At 35.2% G+C, this 8,289-nt stretch overlaps 1 pseudogene; it reads left to right on the plus strand.

Annotated features, from left to right (window-relative positions):
- Positions 1-3,781: 3,781 nt before the first annotated feature.
- On the plus strand, positions 3,782-4,424 carry LOC123254819 (annotated as a pseudogene).
- The last annotated feature ends 3,865 nt before the right edge of the window (positions 4,425-8,289 follow it).

Genomic DNA, 8,289 nt, shown 5'->3' on the forward strand with positions numbered 1-8,289 from the left:
TCATCAAGCTAACAAACAAAAATCACATGAATTTCTCAATAGATGCTGAAAAATCCTTTGATAAAATAAAACACCCATTCCTTTTTAAAACACTAGAAAGTAAAACAGTATATATCTAAAACCATCAACAAGCATCATATGCAATGGGGATAAATTAGAAGTCTTCCCCATAAGATCAGGCATGAAACAAGGTTGCCCATTATCTCTTCTATTATTTAACATTGTACTAGAAACTCTAGTAGTAGCAATTAGAGAAGAAAAAGAAATTGAAGGTATTAAAATAGGCAATGAGGAGATTAAGCTATTACCCTTTGCAGATGATATGATGGTCTACTTAAAAATCCTAGAGAATCAACTAAAAATAGTAGAAATAATCAACAACTTTAGCAAAGTTGTAGGATACAAAATAAATGCACATAAATCATCAGCATTTCTATATATTTCCAACACATCACAGCAGCAAGAGGTAGAAAGAGAAACACCATTTAAAATCACCCTAGACAACATAAAATACTTAGGAATCTATCTACCAAAACAAACACAGGAATTATACAAACTCAAATACAAAACACTTTCCAAACAATTAAAACTAGATCTAAACAACTGGAAAAACATTGATTGCTCAAGGGTAGGATGAGTTAACCTAATAAAAAATTACCATTTTACCCAAATTAACTTACTTATTTAGTGCCATACCTATTAAACTACCAAGAAACTTTTTTACAGAATTAGAAAAAAACTATAACAAAGTTCATTTGGAAGAACAAAAGATCAAGGGAAATAATGAAAAAAAAACTGTGAAGGAAGGTGGCCTAGCAGTTCCAGATATCAAACTATACTATAAAGCTACAGTCATCAAAACAATATGGTACTGACTAAGAGACAGAAGCGAGGATCAGTGGAATAGACTTAGGGTAAGTGATGTCAGCAACATAGTCTATGATAAACCCAAAGAGCCCAACTTTGGGGACAAAAACCTGCTATTTGACAAAAACTGCTGGGAATGTTGTAAAACAATATGGGAGAGATTAGGTTTAGATCAAAATCTCATACCCTACACCAAGATAAATTCATAGTGGGTGAATGACTTGAATATAAAGAAGGAAAGTATAAGAAAATTAGGTGCACACAGAATAGTATACTTGTCAGATCTCTGGGAAAGGAAAGATTTCAAAATCAAGCAAGAGTTAGAAAAATTACAAAATGTAAAATAAATAATTTTCCTAGTAAAATCATCTAAACAGGCAAGTTAAACCAGTTTGACGGTAACCTACAGGTCTTAAGCCCATCAGTTACTTAAGACAATGTCTACTATAATTGTGCAAAGACAACCAGAGGAATGTTGAATAAGAATACTTTGAAAGCAGCTGAAGTAGTCACTTGGAAGGACCTACCTTGGTCAGACCATGAAGACACCAAGATTTTCCAGTACAATCCAGAATATCACCACTCATCTTTACTTTTGTCTTGCCACAGGACTTCAATGACTCTGGAAGAAACAGTGAAGCTGATGACTTTGTGTGACTCTGCCTCACATATCCAATATGCTCAAAAGTCAAGACATTATCCTTTGATGTAGCTGGTTCTCTTCTAAATGAAGGATGGAAAATAATTTAGAAAGAAAAACTCCATTCAAAATCACTCTAGACAATATAAAATATTTCTGCCAAGACAAACACAGGAATTATATGAACACAACTACAAAATACTTTACAAACAATTAAAACTAAATCTAAATAATTGGAAATAAATTAATTGCTCCTGAGTAGGACAAGCTAATAGAATAAATATTACAATCCTAAGCAAATTAATCTACTTATTTAGTGCCTTACCTATCAAACTACCAAAACAACATTTTTATAGAATTAGAAAAAAAATTTATTACAAAGTTGATCTGGAAGAACAAAAGATCAAGACTATCAAAGGAAATAATGATAAAAATGTGAAGGATGGGGGCCTAGTAGTATCAGATTTTAAAACCATACTATAAAGCAGTGGTCATCAAAAGAATATGATACTGGCTAAGAGATAGAAGAGTGGATCAATGGAATAGACTAGGGGTAAATCACCTCAGCAAGCTAGTATTCTATAAATGCAAAGATCCCAGGTTTTGGGACAAAAACTCACTATTTGACAAAAACTGCTGGAAAAAATGAAAAATAGTATGGGAAAAATTAGGTTTAGATCAACATCTCACACCCTATATATGGGAAACCTATGACATGTGTATCAGCACTGACACACATAGCCATTTTGATTACACACGGCTGCTTGAGGCCGCATATAAAGAAGTATGGGGCTGCATGCCAACTTATGATATTTTTTCTCAAAGTTACACACAACCTGAGTTATGCTTGTTTTTTTGGTGAATTTTGACACACCAAGCTCAAAAGGTTGCCCATCACTGCCCTATACCAAGATAAATTCAGACTGGGCAAATGACTTAAATATAAAGAGTGAAATCATAAATAAATCAGGTGAATATAGAACAGTATACTGTGAAATGTGTGAGAAAGGAAGGAATTTAAGAACAAGCAACAGATATAAAACATTACAAAATGCAAAACAAATGACTTTGATTACATTAAATTTAAAAGACTTAAAAAAACTGCAACCAAAATTAGAAAGAAAGCAACAAAGTGGCAAAACACTTTTACAAAATAATCCTTTCTGAGAAAGGTTTAATTTTCCAAATATATAAGGAACTAAGTCAAATTTACAAAAAAATCAATCCATTCCCCAATCAAAAAATGGTTAAGGGACATGAAAAGGCAGCTTTCACATGATGAAGTCAAAACTATCAATAAGCACATGAAAAAAGTGTTTTAAATCTCTCCTGATTAAAGAAATGCAAATTAAAACAACACTGAGGTGTGTAGCAGACTGGCCAATATGACAGCATAGGAAAGTGATAAATATTAGAGGGGATGTGGTAAAATTGGGACACTAATACATTACTGATAGAGTTGTGAATTAGTCCAACCACTTTGGAGGACAATTTGGAATTATGTGCAGAGCTTTAAAAGAATGCTTGCCCTTTGACCCAGCCATACCACTGCTGGGTTTGTACCCCAGAGGTAATAAGGAAAAATAAACAAATTAAGAAAAATAAATAATTAGAGTGGTCTAGATCAGTGGTTCACAAAACTTTATGGTCTAAACCCCTTTATACACTTCAAATATTGAAGATAATTCAATTTTTTTTTGTTTATGCAGGTTATGACTATAGATATTTATTATATGAGAAATTATATATCTTTAAATTGTCACAAAAATTATTTTGATTTTATGGACTCAATGAAATAGTTTTGGCTACTCCCAGATTCTCTGAACCACATTTTGAGAAAGAATGGTCTAGGTCAGTGATTCCCAAAGTGGGTGCCATCACCCCCTAGTGGGTGCTGCAGCGATCCAGGGAGGCGGTGATGGCCACAGGTGCATTTATTTTTCCTATTAATTACTATTAAAATTTAAAAAATAATAATTTCCAGGGGGCTAAGTAATATTTTTTTCTGGAAAGGGGGCGGTAGGCCAAAAAAGTTTGGGAACCACTGGTCTAGGTGCTAGTTTATTAGTGCTGGAAGGAATTAGAGAAATCATCTAATCAAATGCTGCCTTACTTCCTGTTAGATTCCAAGACCTAAATCCAGAGACCAAGACTTAATCTTTAGCCTTGCCATGGTTGCCTACAAGATCATGCTGATTCTGCATATTGAGAGGACTTACAACCCAACAAACTGCATAAGTAACTGATAAGCCATGTATCTGAATCCTATGGCAGGAGGACACCAAGCATATTGGCCCAGTTCTGGGAGATGCTTACAATCAATTCAATATCTGCTCCACTGAATTTCAGCATAGCACAATTCATTCCTTTTGGACTGTGTTTGATGGCATCTACCAGATGGGGCTGCCTGTTTTGAGGACTTAGTGCCTCAGTGAATAGCACTATGGGCTTCTGACAGGACTCAACAATGCAAAGGCAGATGCCAAAGCATGGTGAGGCCCAGATGATCTCTGATAGCATCCCACCACCTCCAATGGAGGCTGATTAACCTTTCTATAGAAACATTAGTAAGGACTTTGCTATGCAGATCTAACTGAGGATCAAAAAGCTCTTCTGTGAGAGCCTGAAAAAAACATCACTGTCCTGGCTCTGCTCTTCCGAAAGGAGAAAATAATCCTTCAAATCAAGGAAGGAGAATATACTCTGAGGCAATCCATGTTAAGAATTGTTGAACACCTGAAGGGTCCGTCTGAGGAAGTTTTCATGGAGGTGAATCTGCCTAATGACATTCCCATCGTGTATTATTTGGATAAGAATCTCTATCTAAGCCATCAAGAGTATGCATTTCCCAGGAGAACAAGACACCTTGCACATAGCAATGGAATTTGTGGTAGTTCCAGACAAAGGGAAGAAGTGAAAACAAGCTAGTTGTAGCTGTCCCATTCCTTTCCTCTGTCTCAAACCTATTGCTCCTCTGAATCTTCTACACACTGATCATCACCTTAAGGAATCACAGTACACACTTGTAAATGGAGACTGCTGTCTCCTGTTCTCATTTTTTCCTTTCCTGTTTCAAATCAATCTACTTCCCTCTTGCAGTCATCTCCCCTCAACCAAATTAGTCAAAGTGACTCCTATACAGTTTGACTTAATAAGGACTAATTTTGGGGATTGAGCATAAGACATGGTAACCAGTGATAGGGTGAGGAGTGGAAGATATGTTGCAAAAGAAACTATTAATAAAGTTTTCCCTGAGTCAGTCCAAGGAGGGCAGCCCTAGGAGGAGGGGAGGGCTGTAGAATCTGAATATAATTTGAGTGACATTTTAACAAATCAGAAAACTGGCCTTGATGATGTCTTCTTTCTGACCCAAAAGGAATGTATCCTGTGAGGTTGAGGTTTTGTCTTTATGTTTACTCATTTTATTTACTTTCATAAAAGATCCTTCTTCTAAACTCATTCTTTATTGTTGCTCATTGTTGCTCATGTCTCTTGAAATGACACTGTCCCACATGGTAGTCATAAAAGATCTCGTCATATTAGAATATAGGAGAATTTTGTGATTCAAAGGGGTTAAGGAGGACATTATGCTGTGTATTTTTAATCTCTGTTCTGTACTGCAGCAATGAAATGCCTTTACATAATATCAAATTGTGTCCCATGAAATCTTTTTCATTTCGTTTTTACATCATACCCCAGGTAGCAGGAACTGCTACCTGTATCCAATTGTAAGTTTTATGATAACTATGTCAAATCTTTGCTTTGTTCCATATATAGTAATGGCCATTTAATTTTTTAAAACTATATCATCCAATAAAAGCTTTCATTTAATAGTTGAGGAAACTGAGGCTCAAGGAGGTGGAGTGATTTGTTTCTCACATAATACAGCTATCGTAGATAATAGTAGAACTGACCCTGGAACTCAGCTCTTCTTACCTGTAGTTTAGAGTTTTATTAGGTACCTTTCACTTCTGAAATTCTATATGCTGGTCCATAAAAATTTCTTTAGCTGACATTTTTGGGCATGACTTTGAGCTACATCTGGGAAAATTAATTATATTCTTTTTGAGGCCAGTGACTGTCTTTGACTTCTAGTATCCCAGGACTTAGCACAGTACCTGGCAAATAATAGGAGCTTAAAAAATACTTATTGACTGATTGACTGAAATTAGGCAGTTAAACTAAATAATATTTAAAGGGTCTTCTATACTTAAATCCTATTAACCAATAATGCATGCTAGTCTTTCTTTATCCCATAAACCTATAACAGGTATTTTGAAAATGTTGGTTTACTGACTGGACGAATGAATTAAAAAAATCTTATTTCATTGCCTTAGCAATAGCAACAACTTCATTGAAATCAACCTACTCTGAATAATCACTCCATTTTCAGTGAAGTCATTTGTTTGATTAAGTAAAGAAAGATTTTGCTCTTTTAAAAATCAATTAAGATTGATTGCAATTAATTTAAAGAAGGATGTGCTATTTATTGCTTGGCTACATCTTTCATAGTGGGTTGTTCAGGCAGTTTGTGTCAACCAGGTTTAGTCATATTCCTAATGATGTTTAAGTATGACGAGTTTGATGATTTAGGAAAATGAACTGTTTACTTCAACCTGTTTGACTGGTTATGGAAAAAAGAACAACTATAAAGCATAAATCTGATGTAAAAATGCATTTTATACTTTATGTAGCTAATGTGGTCTTATTAATTTTATGCATTATTTACAAAGAGAGTTAAGCATATTGATCTTAGCAAAATATGAAGTGTTATTACACCAACAACTATATTTAACTAAGAGAAAGGGAATAATTTTCAATTAACAGAAAGTGCCACTAATAAGGCTGGGGGTGGGGCAGAAATATTTCTGATCAGGAAGAACCGACACATTTATGGTGTTGTGTAAATTGCCAGAATTTTAAATACACATATGCCTTGTATGATATTAAAAAGGTGTCAACTACATAATTATTAAATGCATTGAAGATATAGACCATTTTTGTTGTTCTTTTAATCATCTGGAGGAATAATGCTCATTACTTAGAATTTTATTCTTTCCTCTTCTCTATAGATAACCTTGAAAATTAGCTAACAGCTCAATTATTCTATTTATGAGGCAGTTTCCCTCCTCACAAATGATGTTTCTTCCTCTCAAATGTCCTCTGTTCACCCATCAATCAAATATCATTTCAATGTGTAAGAGAGAGAAAATGTCAGCCAGACACTGAAAGGAGGAGGAATAGGGGAAGTGGAGAAATAATTATCAAAGAATGTTTGAGATGAAATGAATTGTCACAACTTTCTGGTCCCATCCACATTACTTTACTTGTGAGGAACCTGAGACCCATGGAAGGAAGTGACTTGCCCAGGGTCATCTAGCTAGTAAAGTTTTTGTTAAAAACCTGAATGAATAAATAATATGCATGGCCAAAGAATTTTAAAGTTTATAAAATAGTAGACATTTTCTCATTTGATCCTCACAAGAACCTATTAAGTTACTGGAGATATTGTTATCCCAACTTGAAGAGGGGGAAACTGAGTTATAAAGGAATTAAATCAGTGTCTCAGGGCACCAAAGTAAAAAAGTAGTGATAGAAGGATTGAAACTATCTCTTCATGACTCTAGACAAGTCGTTCCCAAACTTTTTTGGCCTACCACACCCTTTCCAGAAAAAAATATTACTTAGCCCCCTGAAACTTATTTTTTAAACATTTATTAATATTTATTTTTTAGAAAAGTTAACATGGTTACATAATTCATGCTCTTTCCCCTTCACCCCCCGAGCACCCCTCCCTCCATGGCCAATGCGTATTTCCACTGGTTTTAAAATGTGTCATTGATCAAGACCTATTTCCAAATTGTTGATAGTTGCATTGGTGTGGTAGTTTCGAGTCCACATCCCCAATCATGTCCTCCTCAGCCCATGCATTCAAGCAGTTGTTTTTCTTCTGTTTCCACTCCTGCAGTTCTTCCTCTGAATGTAGGTAGCGTCTTTACCATAAATCCCTCAGAATTGTCCTGTGTCATTGCATTGCTGCTGGTACAGAAGTCCATTACATTCTATTTTACCACAGTATACCAGTCTCTGTGTACAATGTTCTTCTGCCTCTGCTCCTTTCACTCTGCATCAGTTCCTGGAAGTCTTTCCAGTTCACATGAAATTCCTCCAGTTTATTATTCCTTTGAGCACAATAGTATTCCATCACCAGCATATACCACAATTTGTTCAGCCATTCCCCAATTGAAGGACTATGCGCAGCTGTAAGTATTTTTGTACAAGTCTGTTTATCTATTATCTCTTTGGAATACAAACCCAGCAATGGTATGGCTGGATCAAAGGGCAGGCATTCTTTTATAGCCCTTTGAGCATAGTTCCAAATTGCCAGCCAGAATGGTTGGATCAGTTCACAACTCCACCAGCAATGCATTAATGTCCCAATTTTGCCACATCCCCTCCAGCATTCATTACTCTCCCCTTCTTTCATTTTAGCCAATCTGCTAGGTGTGAGGTGATACCTCAGAGTTGTTTTGATTTGCATTTCTCTAATTATTAGAGATTTAGAACACTTTTTCATGTGCTTATTGATCGTTTTGATTTCTTTATCTGAAAATTGCCTATTCATTTCTCTTGCCCATTTATCAATTGGGGAATGGCTTAATTTTTCATACAATTGGTTTAACTCCTTGTACATTTGAGTAATTAGACCCCTGTCAGAATTTTTTGTTATAAAGATTTTTTCCCAATTTGTTGGTTCCCTTCTGATTTTGGCCACATTGTTT

This window comes from Gracilinanus agilis, unplaced genomic scaffold, assembly GCF_016433145.1.
Source record: "Gracilinanus agilis isolate LMUSP501 unplaced genomic scaffold, AgileGrace unplaced_scaffold33343, whole genome shotgun sequence".
Taxonomy (NCBI): domain Eukaryota; kingdom Metazoa; phylum Chordata; class Mammalia; order Didelphimorphia; family Didelphidae; genus Gracilinanus; species Gracilinanus agilis.